Consider the following 13,867-nt stretch of genomic DNA (forward strand, 5'->3'; position numbering starts at 1 on the left):
TATAAGATATATATATATATATATATATATATATATATATATATATATATATTTTAAACTTTGTTAAGATAATAATGGTCATATAGAGTACTAATTAATTCTGGAGAAAAGGCTTCGATTAGCTGCCTATACATGTCTTTGTGTTTGAGTCTCTTTTCAGTTTTCTGCAGGAAATCACGGCCTGGCCTAACATCAAATGAAATCTCCAGGAAGAAGATGGGGCCCCACAACGACAATTCCACGTGGAAAATAATATCACTAAGCTGACAAACATCATCTACAGATCAGCTTTGGACTACAAAGTGCTTAGAGCAATTCTGAGATGGCTAGCTGAGATGATCCAGTTTCAAAGACTACTTGAATAAGGACTTGAGATAAACCCTGAACTTTGGCATTATGGATAACAAAGAATATAGTTATCTTTCCTAGAATTTGTCAATTAACCCAAAATTTTTCTTTTCAGAATAAAGATAACTTTGCCCATACCCAGCAGGAAGCAATTTTAAGAATTCGACACCCACATTCCCAAAGGGGTGGTATGGGGTGGGTGGTTTTTTTGGGTATTGGGTCTGGGATAGTTTTCATTGTTTAGGAGGGTTGGTTACAAGTTGTTTTTAAGGGTTAGGAAAAGGGCTAGGCAAAAGGTGCTTGTTAAAAAAAAAAGAAAAGAAAAAGACAATTACTAGTTTTAAATACTTTACGTTCAATCGGATTGTTTTATATTGTATACAAATTATTATTATTGAGATTGAGATTGTTAGAATATACACGTATTTCTAATCTTGTTCTAGATATTTTATTTATACCATTCATTTAACAATTTAATGGAATTTGCTAATCCTTGAATGTTAGTATTACCAACTATTAGGATATATAGAAATGAAAATTAGTGGTTAGACATTACAATTGAACTTGTAGTCATATTAGGTGTGTTTTCAAGATCAAACAGATATATTTTACATAGACAGGTCATCTTCAAACCCTTCAGAGATCTACAGAATATGGCATTTTAAATGTTTTAATAACTTAAGAATTTTTCTTTTTTGCTATGACTATGAGACATGATGGCTCCTGGCAGTACCAATCTACTTCAGAGAAAATATGGGCATTGAAGAAACTGCATATGGAGCTAACTTTCATTGTGGCAAAAGTTAGCCACTGCACAACAAAGTATCCTCTAATCAACTGCTGACAAACAGGACAGACAGGACATGAAACCAAGGACTACCAATTCTTGCCAAAACAAGTGTGGTTGTGGCTTTAACAAAAGGCATCTTCTGAAACCATGACAATATGGCACCATCCCTGAAGTGAGTGACCTTTGCAATATGTAAAAGGTACCGTGCCCTTTTCTTCAAAGGCAGCTGAACAGGGAGTGGGCCAATGCCTTCTGATGTGCAATGGAACAGCAGATGAAACAGATATTCTTGAAGAATAACTAAGCTCACCCCTCTCAATAGTAGACTGGCGTTTAATAGAGGGATGTGGAGAAGAACAGGATGTCAAGATGAAGCCACATATACACAGCCAAGAAAAATGGACAGCTGAATTGAAAAAAAAACATCAATAATTTCCAGAATTTAAAATCCTGAATTATGACATGACACTAATGGAATTCAGGTGTTTCTGGTATATGGACTGCTCTCACCAAATGTGAGGTCAAACTGTTGACCTTGTATACATCTTAGTTCACAAAAGAGTCTGTCAGATACGCTAAGCCTGTAGGCTGAAGATGATGCCCCAACACTGTGGAGAAACCTCAGGTGACTGTCCAGGCAGCTGGCTGTTTCTGTCAACTCACATTTTTTTTTGGAAGCTGCTTGCATGCACTTCTTGTTTTTATTTTTTATTAGGTAGTATTATTTCCTTCTTGGGTCTCTGAGGGAGTTGAAGATCAGTTAGTTATAGTTATAATTATCTTTGTTAAGGTTTTCAGAAAAACTCACTAAGAGCTGTAAGTGTATAAATTTGAAAGAAGTTATAAGGCAGTTCTGTTAGCTATATAAGTTAGAATAAAAAGTGAATCAGGTACATTCTGGACTTACCAAAATAGGATAGATAATGGAATTATTTTCTCTGAATTTGTCAAATACAAATGGACTAGACATTGTTTAGGTATTTATTGTTTGTATATATGGTATATATAGTTATTGTACTTTTGTATATAGTTTTTTATATTAGTTATAACTTTTTCCTTTTTTTCTTTTTATTAAAATAGGAAAGGGGAAATATAGTGATATTTTATTTGTATTGAAATGTGATTTTATTTGTATGTCAATAAAGTTGCCTTGATGTCAGAGGAAGCCAGAGCAGAAGCTGAGCAGTAGTGGGGCACGCCTTTAATCCCAGCACTTGGGAGGCAGAGCTAGGTGGATCTCTGTGTGTTCAAGGACACAGCCAGCATGGCAGACACACGCCTTTAATCTCAATACCAACCATGAAGACCTGGAGGTCTGTACAAACAGGCAGTGACGAGGAGGTCATGTGGCTGGGTTTACAACCAATGAGAGAGGAGAACAGAAAGTTTTTAAATAGACAGGACGCAGAGAAGTAGGTCTCTTGCGGAGAGGAAGAACCACAGAAGCAGTGAAGGGTAAGGTTTTCCGCTCTTGCTCTGACCTCGTGGTTTTTAACTCTGCAATCGGTTCTGTGTTTCTTATTTAACATGCCGGATACATCTACAGTCCTACCTATCTAAGAGCATGGGTGATCTTTCCCTTTTCTGATATCTTCTTCAATTTCTTTCTTCAAAGACCTAACGTTCTTCTCATACAGGTCTTTTACTTGTTTGGTTAGAGTTACCCCCAAGGTATTTTATATTATTTGTGGCTATTGTAAAGGATGATGTTTCTCTGATTTCTTTCTTGGCTGGTTTATTATTTGTATATAGGAGCGCTACTGATTTTTTTTTTTAATTAACCTTGTATCCCACCACATTACTGAAGTTGTTTATCAGCTGTAGGAGTTCCCTGGTATTTTTTGGGTCACTTATGTATACTATCATATCATCTGCAAATAGGGATAATTTGACTTCTTCCTTTCCAATTTGTATCCCCTTGATCTCCTTTTGTTGTCTTATTGCTCTAGCTAGAACTTCAAGTATTATATTGAATAGATATGGGGAAAGTGTTCCTGATTTTAGTGGAATTACTTTGAGTTTCTCGCCATTTAATTTTATGTTGGCTGTCAGCTTGCTATAAATTGCCTTTATTATGTTTAGGTATGTTCCTTGTATTCCTGATCTCTCCAAGACCTTTATCATGAAGGGGTATTGGATTTTTGTTGAAGGCTTTTTCAGCATCTAAGGAGATTATCTTGTGGTTTTTTTCTTTCAGTTTGTTTATATGGTGGATTACACTGACAGATTTTTATTTGTTGAACCCTGCATCGCTGGGATAAAGCCTACTTGATCATTAGTGGATGACTTCTTTCATGTGTTTTTGGATCTGTGTGGGAGCCCGTTTTTGGGTTCCTCATGGCTTTACCCAGTAGGTCCACATAGAGGATGATTAGGGTCCCAGGCCTGAGTGCAGGTGTCTGAAATGGTCTACACTTGGCTGTGCTGGGGGAGGAGGTCTTTTGCTCCACCCCTTGTTGTCTCTATAAATACCCTGGGGCAGGGCCATTGGAATAAGTTCCAGGCCCTCTCGAGGCTATTCTTTATATTCTATCTGTTTATCTCCACACTATAAATCCTTCTATCTAATATTTCCTGCTGCTCACACTCAAGAAAACTCTGGGGAGCTGCGGGGTTGGTGGACAAACTCCCCACAGAATGGCACCATGAACAGGGACTAAAGACAAAAAAGGTCTAAAGAAAAAAAGGGACTAAAGACAAATGAACAGGGACTAAAGACAAAGTAATAGGGACAAAAGATACAGGGAAAATAATAGTTTTATTACAGAATTTTTGGCAAAAGTGTGAGTCAGCCCTGCCAGTGGAAAGTGGCATGCCAGTGTTATGTAATATATATATAGGCAGGGGTTTTATCCTCGAGAGAAAGGGAAAATGTACTAGAAGGATGTCCGATGCTGCAGTGCAAAATTCTCCTCTGTTGAAATGTTCTATCTTCTATCCCATTCTCAATTTCTATCTGTGAAAAATAAGTATAAGGTATAGCACAGTAATGTAGTGTAAGAAAAACAAGTGTAAGATTGTGTAGAAAATGTAAGTAAGGCAACTAGACAGAAAAAAACTTCAATTTTCTAACTTTGGGGGCTATGAATGCAAACGGGAAAAAAATCTTTCTTTGGGCTTTACAGGTAGTGTTAAAAAAAAAAAAAAAAAAAAAAAAAAAAAAAACCTCTTCTTTGAGCTTATGGGGAAGAAAAAGTTCCCTATGGAAGCTTTTGACATGGGGACAGGTGAAATGCTAAGTCCAAGTGGCAAGAGAAAGTGATTTCTCACTGAGGCAAAAATGGGGGTGTTAGAAGCCAAAAATGTGGGTGTAAGAAGCCAAAAAGGTTAAAGTTGGGAAGTTTGGGGAAAAGTTGGTCTTTCTCTTCTGGGGAAAAAAAATCTTTCTCTTAAACTAAAAAGCTTTTCTTGAAAAATTTGGGGGAAAAAATCTCTTTAAAAAAAGCCTTAATCTTTCTCTCAAAAAACTTAATCTTTCTCAAAAGCTGTTAAAAAACTTAAAAACTAAAGCCTTTAACTTTCTCAAAAGGACAAATTAGAATGACCTGAAGATATTAGTATGGGGACCACCTGTGATTAGTTCTAAGGGAAAACAACAAACCTCTTAAGACAGCAAAATCTCTCTAAGTTCTCTTTCAAGCTTTAAAAATCATCCCTGCAATGCAGGAGGCAGGGACAAGTTCCTAAAAACCTCTTCTAAGCTCTGTCTCTTCAAGCTAGTAAAAGACAGTTGGTCAGAGTCCCCTGAGGGAAACCCTGGGAGAGTGTGGGTGAAAAGCTACAGAGCCCAAAGGGCAGAAAACCTTACCTGAAAAAAGCAAAAAAGCCAAGCTTTTCAGTCACAGCAGAGCTGAGGCATCAAGGGTTTTGTCTGGGTGAGCATTTCAGAAGGAAAAGGTGCTCCTAATTGCCCTAATGCAAAGATCCCCTGAAGTGATACAAACTCTGTTAGCATTGTATCCTCGCTTCTGACCAAAAATCCAGAGGCAACTGGCCAGTGGCTCTGCATTTTGGGGACACCAGGGTTCCTGCAGTTGCAAACTTCCTGGAGCACAGAGCTGAGGCAGGAAGGTACGGGACCCAGGGGAAGATTGCTAATGAACAAAAAAGCTAAAGCCAGTGGGAACGGCACAATTGCCCACTTTCCTACAAGTCCTGGGTTGATAGGTCCACAGCTGCAAAAAGAAATCTAAGAAAAGCTTTCCTACCAGAGAAAGGACCTTTCTGGGAAAGCAGTAAAGCTGAACTGTGTCTGAAGCAGTTGTGCTGCTAAGTCAGAAGCTGTCTGGGGAAAGAGCCCAGCCAGGGCAAAATGGAACTATCCAGGAGTAAAGCTTTCTTCTCTGTCAGAGAAAGCATCTTTGAGAACAGCTTTGTTTCAATTGACTCCCATTGAGATGAGGGAGTATAGCCCTGAAGGGTGATTGCCTCTGGCATAAGCTCTGTCCTTGAGCACCCAGACAAGCAAACACAACCCACTGGGGGACTGGGCCAGGTGAAGGCCTGAGGGAAAAACACCTGTCCTAATGTGAGCTTAGATATGACAAAACCTCCCTTCCTAAGCTTTATTTAAGAACACAAACCTCAGACCCCGAAAACAGAATCAGACTAAAGTCCCTACCTTCAGAAGCAAAGAGGCTGCCACTGTGGCATTGGGAAATGTTTCTGGGGTAGAAGGGATAAATTGAGTCCAAACTGGGAACTGTCTGGGAGAAAGACTCTGAAGAAACAGAAGGGGCAGATTCCTCCCCAGAAAATGCATGACCTGTGAAAGCTGCTAAGAGTTTGAAGCAGATTGGGGGAAGGAAGCCCCTACCTCCAAAGGCAGCTAGCAGAGATACAGAGCCACAGACAGATACCTGAAGCTCTGCATCTGGGGGGAAGGAACAAGCAAAATATGATAAAGATCTATTAGTGGGAGCAAAAAAATCTCTGAAGGAGCTATAAAAAAGTTCTGTTGTAAAAGTTTTCCACTGACTGGCTAAGGCAAACACAAGCCCCCAGGAAAGTTGCTCTCAGGAATGCCAGCCTCAGTGCACACTAATGAGGCAGGTGCAGTTCTAATTCTGGGGCCAGTGTCTAATGAAGGAGAAACACCTGTTAAAGCCAGATGAGGAGAGAATAGAAATCTCCCAAAGTCCCATAGTTGAAAACGTAAAATGCTTGTTCAAATCTTCCATTGAAAAAGCAAAAAACTTGGTTCAAACCTCCCAGGCAAGAATTTGTAAGCAAGTCCAGTACAAAATACATGAAGTTGACTCAGGGACCCAAAAAGAACTATGGGAAATGGAGTCCATAAACTAGCTCTTAACAGTGAGCTGATGAAGAGAAATGAATTCTGGGAAATGTAGTATTTCAGCTAAAGATGGCAAGAGCGTCCAAAAATTTTTCAGCTCAGAATGAAGTTTCTTCTCAAAGCAATGCTAGAATGCTAGAATACCTCTTGAGAACTGAGATAAAAAGCTACCTATAAGAGCAAACAAGCCACTTTAAAATCCTTAAAACAAGGGAAAGCAGTTTATACACTGAACTTTGTCTTAGCTATGAAGAAACTTATGTTGTTGCCTTTTGAACAAACTGTCTGCAATGAGTAATTCCTTTGCAAATCTAATAAGGAGACAAAGAAACAGGCATTCAAAAAGAAATGACTGCTTTATAGATGGGAAACAAAGTTCAGAAAATCTTGCTGTGTTACAAAAGAGTTGCTTCACCTGAAAGTTCCTTACAAGAAATCAATGTTAAATATCACAGCTGCTAATAATGATAACATCAGGAGTTAAAGCTAATGAAGTGAAAATACTAAATCCTGAAAATGCTTTTTCTCAGAGTAAGCTAATGAAGGATATGTTTCATGAAAGAACATCTATGTTCTTGACTCCTTTGAATAGTTACAGTTTTGGTAAAAATATTGGAAATAACAACAATCAAGTAAAAAAAAAATGTTTCAACAAATTCAACATGCTATTCCACAAAAGAAAGCTGCCATGCTTTGTGGGCCATATTAGAGCTCACTCCAGTCTTCCTGGTCCTTTAGCTGAGGGTAATGCAATGGCTGATAAGTTAACAAAGATAGTAGCATTATTCCAAGTGGAAATGGCTCAACAGTCACATGCTTTTCATCATCAAAATAGCAAAAGCTTAAAGAAATTCAATCTTACCAAAGAAGAAGCTTGTCAAATAGTTAAACGATGTGGGATATGTCCAAAATATCTTCCTGTCCTTCACTTAGGGGTAAACCCTCGAGGTCTTCTTCCTAACCACGTATGGCAAATGTATGTTAGTCATATTGCAGAATTTGGCAAATTAAAATATGTGTATGTGACCATTGACATTTATTCAGGATTTTTAATGGCTAGTGCACAACCTGAGTAAAGTACAAAACATGTAATTATGCACTGCCTGAAGAGTTTTTCGTATATGGGTACACCAAAAATTATTAAAACCAATAATGGCTCTGGATATAGTAGTAAGGCATTTCAACAATTTTGTATCCAATGGGAAATCGTACATAAAACAGGTATTCCTTATCTTCAGGGACAAGGTATTGTGGAAAGAGCTCATAGCAGTCTTAAAATACAACTTCAAAAAATAAAAATAGAAAAGGAAGAAATACCCTCAATCACCACATAATGCATTAAATTATGCTCTTTTTGTTCTGAACTTTTTGAATATGGATGTCTGTGAGCAGTCTGCCACAGATCGATTTTGGCACAGTGGCATCCAAGCGACTTGCTCAAGTGAAATGGAAAGATACCTGCTCGGGATTATGGAAGGGTCCGATCCTGTTTTAATATGGGGCCGAGGACATGTTTGTGTTTTTTCACAAGAGGAGAATGAAGCTCGGTGGTTACTGGAGTGTCTGGTAAGGAGCGTGGAACTAAGAAAAGTCAGCTCTAATGACGTTCCTATAAAGGAACCAGAATGAAAGTGGCTTGATTAGTGTTTCTGAGGTTTTGTCACTGGTTAATGCAAACAGTGAGGAAACAGAGTTCTGAGCTGTGCTGCTTTTGGCTTTACTAGCTCCTTTAGAAAAATACTTTATATCACCTAATAGCTGTGCAGTATTTTGCAAAGAGCTTTACAGCAGCTAAATATGGTAATTTCACCCTTAGGGTGAAGTGAAGTATTTTGGTAGAACAAACCAAAAGTACTGCTGCAGTAGAAGCGTTTGTCTGAATTGAAGCACTTAGGGGAACTATTATGAATTTGGGTGAAGGGACAGCCTCTAGTTAAAAACCATTTACCGCTGACAGTACATCTCTGCTGGTTCCAGAATGGCTGAGAGACCTGGCAACTTTGAGGTGTGGCTTCGTCCCTATAATGTTACAGTTCCCTAGCAACTAGTATCACAACTCTATAACGACAACACTCACTAAATCCCAGTCTTGTATAGCAAAACTGACTATAAACTCTAAACTTTAGAAATGATGTATGTACTTCCTGTCTAGTTAAGAGAATATTTCTAATAGAGATCGTGATAATAATTAAGAGTAAGAAGTAGAAAAAGATGAAAATAAGATATGTGAGTTTGTAGAAATTATTCTGCCTTGTTAGATTTGTGTTAAGAAATCTTTAGGTGTTTGCTAAGTTAAATATATGCTAATGGTAGCCCTATGTAAGTCTGTAAATAGATCTATAGAGTTCCTTTAAGAATATAAGCTTGCAAGAAGTATCTAAGGTAGTCTTGAGACATATAGTATATAAGCTTGTAAGAAGTAAAGATGCTAATTGTAAATGTAAGTTTAAATAAGAAATAAGAAGATGGAATGAATATAAGAAATATATAAGAAGTAATAAGAAATATATTTGCTAAAGTAGTTCTATAGTTTCTTTAAAGAATATAAATAAGTAAATGTTAATATGTTATAGGTGAGTTTATAAAAATGTGTAAATGTTGAGTGTGAGTTTATGCTTAAGCACGTTATATGTGAGTTTGTGAAAAAATGTAAAAATTGAGTATGAATCTATGCTTAATGTACATGGTGAAAGAACCTGAAACACAGAAGGTAGTGTCCTAGTAGATTGCAAAGCAGGCAGTCTGAATGGTTTCAAAAGCTCCAGAAGCTGCTAAGAAGCTAAGAATGGTGGACGCCAGAACCAGCACAACAAGGCATCCGCAGCTGAGATCCGTGGAAAATCAACGCAACACAGAAAAACCTGAGCTAACATCAAAACTGGTGCGGTTTAGAATACTAGTGTAACTAAAAAGATCTCTGAGAACAAAAGTTGCAGAGACGCTTGTTTGAACTAAAATTGTTAACTGCGAAGTTTTGGTTGTAAAATGTCTCTTCGTATTTGAAAGTGAAAGCCTGATACTAGAATTAACTTTTTTTTTGTTTTGTTTTAACTTTTTGAACTTAAAATAATGAGATAAAACTACAAAAAGATTTGGGTTATGAACTTCTTCATATTTGGAAGGCAAGTACCAGAATTTATCATTTGAATTTTGTGACTTAAGAAATGAAATGAACAATAGTGATTTCATTGCAATGTGATAATTTTAAATTTACTTATAGTAATAACCTGGGAACTTTTTCTGGAATTTGTGTTGAAAATAGAACTGTTTAAATGAAGAAATTTATTGTTTCTACCCAGACTAAAGATGCAATTTTGTGTATGCATATATGCTTTATTAACAGGTGATTCATGAGTTATTTTATGGAACTGGTTTTGTGTTACAAATGGAACTGATTAAATGGAACAGTTGGGGTTTTCTAACTAGGCTTGAGACTTTTGCTTAAAAGGTTATAAAGAAAAGGAAGAATTAATATTCCTTAGTCTATTTAATTTAAAAATATTTTCTTGTTGTTTGAATGGATTAATGTCATGTTTTGTTAGTAAGAAATGCATGGGGTGTATTAAGAGACAATGTTTAAAGTGTAAAAAGTTTTATTAAGAAACTGCTTTGTATGTTTTGCTAAGTTTTCAAAGTGTTAATGGTTAGATTGAAAATATTGCTTTTCAATATGGGTTTGTAGGAATTGTATACGTTTGTGTTCCTTTCTAACAATGTTTGAGATTTTGTTTAAAAAATTATAAAGAAAAGGAGGAGTTATGAGTGAATTAAGATTGAATTACATTTGCAGAAATTATGTTTAACCTATTAGTATTAATGCACCCTGGTTTTGTGGAGTTAAGGAAATATATAAGTTTGATGTGAATACATCGAAGTTTTTCCTATGTTCTGTTAGCAAGAAAATTCAAATGGTTCTATTAAGAGTTAAAGTTGTAAGACTGAGAAAATTGTTAACTATATATAGCACCATGTATATTAATTCAAATGGTTCTGTAAAGAGTTTGCTTTGAGTTGCAAGATTGGGAGAATTGTGACTATGTATAGCAATATTTATGTTAATCTGTTAATGGTAATGATGAAGTTAAGGGATTCTTTAAGTTTGCGATTGCATTAAGTTCTTGGTTTAGAAAGGGCTTGAGACAGCTAAGATTGCTGTAGTCACCTTGGACCTAATCCAAGAGAAATGCAATCTTTATCATCCTCTACTCCCATACTGGGAGGTATAACAGCTATGGAGATTGCTGTAAACTATTAATAAAGAGTTATTTATATATATATATTAAGAAAGGAGGACCTGTGGGAGCCCATTTTCGGGTTCCTCTTGGCTTTACCCAGCAGGTCCGCATAAAGGATGATTAGGGCCACGGGCCTGAGTGCAGGTGTCTGAAATGGTCTGCACTTGGCTGTACTGGGGGAGGAGGTCTTTTGCTCCACCCCCTTGGCGCCTCTATAAATACTCTGGGGCAGAGACAATTGGGCCAGTTGGAATAGGTTCCAGGCCCTCTCGAGGCTATCTTTTATTTTCTGTTTATCTCAGCACTATAAATCCTTCTATCTAATATTTCCTGCTGCTCACACTCAAGAAAACTCTGGGGAGCTGTGGGGTTGGTGGGTAAACGCCCCACAGATCTGGTTTGCCAGTATTTTATTGAGTACTTTTGCATCAATATTTATGAATGAGATGGTTTTGTAATTCTCTTTCTTTGTTGCATCTTTGTGTGGTTTGTGTATCAAGCTAACTGTAGCCTCACAGAAAGAGTTTGGCAATGTTCCTTCTGTTTCTATTGTGTGGAACAATTTGAAGAGTTTGGTATTAGCTCTTCTTTGAACTTCTGGTAGAATTCTGTATTGAAACTATCTGGCTGTGGGCTTTTTTGTTTGTTTAGAAGACTTTTGATGACCGCTTCTATTTCCTTAGGGGTTATTGGTCTATTTAAATTGTTTATCTGGTCTTGATTTAATTGTGGTATGTGGTACCTATCCAGAATGTTGTGTATTTCTTTTAGGTTTTCCAGTTTTGTGGAATACAGGTTTTTGAAGTATGATTTGATGATTCTCTAGATTTCCTCAATGTCTGTTGTTATGTCTCCCTTTTTGTTTCTGATTTTGTTAATTTGGATATTCTCTCTCTGCCCTTTGGTTAGTTTGGATAAAGGTCTGTCTATCTTGATTTTCTTAAGGAACCAACTCTTTGTCTCATTGATTCTTTGTGCTATTCTGTTTCTATTCTATTGATTTCAGCCTTCAATTTAGTTATTTCCTGGCATCTATTCCTCCTGGATGAGTTTGCTTCTTTTTGTGCTAGAGCTTTCAGATATGCTGTTATGTCACTAGTTGAGATTTCTCCAACTTCTTTATGTAGGCATTTAAAGCTATGAACTTTCCTCTTAGTACTGCTTTCTTAGCGTCCCATAAGTTTGAGAATGTTGTATATTCATGTTCATTGAATTATAGGAAGTCTTTAATTTATTCATTTATTTCTTCCTTGACCCAGTGGTGATTCAGTTGAGCATTATTCAGTTTCTATGAGCTATAGGTTTTCTGTAATTTGTGTTGTTGTTGAATTTGAACTTTAAGCCATGGTGACCCAATACAATACATGGTGTTATTCCAATTATTTATATCTATTGAGATTGCTATGTGATTGATTATATGATCAATTTTAGAGAAGGTTTCATGCTGAAAAGAAGGTATATTCTTTTGTGTTTGGGTGGAATGCTCTGTAGATGTCTATTATGTCCATTTGAGTCATTACATCTGTTAGTTCCCTTATTTCTCTGTTAAGTTTCTGTCTGGCAGACCTGTCCATTGGTGAGAGTGGGGTATTGAAGTTTCCCAGTATTAGTCTATGGAGTTTTATGTGCAATTTAAGCTTGAGTAATGTTTTTTTTACATATGTGTGTGACCTTGTATTTGGAACATAAAAGTTCAGAATTGAGACTTCATCTTGATGGATTTTTCCTGTGATAAATATGTAATGTCCTTTTCTGTCTCTTTTTATTGATTTTAGTTTGGTCTATTTTGTTAGATATTAGGATAGCTACACCAGATTGCTTCTTAAGTCCATTTGATTGGAAAATCTCTTCCCAACTTCCCAGAAGTAGTTTCTGTCTTTGAAGTTGAGGTAAGTTTCCTGCATGCAGCAGAAGGATGGATCCTATTTTTGTATTCATTCTGCTAGTCTGTGTCTTTTTGTAGACAAATTGAGTCCATTGATATTAAGGGATATTAATGACCATTGATTGTTAATTTCTGTTGTTTTTTTGGTGTGTGTGTGTGAGTGTGTGTGTGTTTCCCTTCTTTGGGATTTGCTGGTATGGAATTATCTATTGCCTGTGTTTTTCTGGGTGCATCTAACTTCCTTTGTTTGGAGTTTTCCATCTAGTGCTTTCTGTGGGGCTAGATTTATGGATAGGTTATGTCATGAAATATCTTGATTACTTCTTCTATGGTGACTGAAAGTTTTGCTGGGTGTAGTAGTCTGGGCTGGCATCCATGCTCTCTTAGTGTCTGCATAACATCTCTCCAGGACCTTCTGGCTTTCAGAGTCTCCATTGAGAAGTCAGGTGTTATGTTGATGGGTCTACCTATATAAGTTACTTGGCCTTTTTTTCTTTGCAGCTCTTGATATTCTTTCTTTATTCTGTATGTTTAGTGGTTTGATTATTATGAAGCAAGGGGACTTTTTTGGGGGGTCTAGTCTATTTTGTGTTCTGTAAGCTTCTTGTGTCTTCATAAACATTTCCTTTATTAGGTTAGGAATAATTTCTTCTTTGATTTTGTTCAATATATTTTCTGTGCCTTTGAGCTGATATTCTCCTTGTCCTATCTCTAATATTCTTTGATTTTGTCTATTCATGGCATGTCAGTTTTCCTGGACTTTTTATGTTATGGCTTTGTTGGCTGTAATGTTTTCTTTGACCGACCAGTCTATTTCCTATCTTATCTTCAATGCCAGAGATTCTCTCTTCTATCTCTTGCATTCTCTTGGATATACTTGCATCTGTAGTTCCTTTTTATTTACTCAGATTTTTCATTTACAGCATTCTCTCAGTTTGTATCATCTTTATCGCCTCTACTTCAATTTTCAAGTCTTGAACTGTTTCCTTCACCTGTTTGATTGCTTTTTCTTGGCTTCTTTATGGAATTTATTGATTTTTTTCCATTTTTTTGTTTGTATTTTTCTTGATCTCTTTAATGGAAATTTTCATTTTCTCTTTAAATGCCCCTATCATCTTCTTAAAGTTGATTTTAAGGTCCTTAACAACTTCTGCTTCTTTTATATTGGGATGTCCAGGCTTTGCTGTTGTATAACCACTAGTTTCTGGTAGTGCCATATTGCTCTTTATGTTGTTGAGTGTATTCTTGCACTGACATCTTCCTGTCTCTTCCTCGAACCCATGCAGGTGATGTTTGTGTCTCAGGAAGCCATT

The sequence above is a fragment of the Onychomys torridus genome, chromosome 19, assembly GCF_903995425.1.
Source record: "Onychomys torridus chromosome 19, mOncTor1.1, whole genome shotgun sequence".
NCBI lineage: Eukaryota > Metazoa > Chordata > Mammalia > Rodentia > Cricetidae > Onychomys > Onychomys torridus.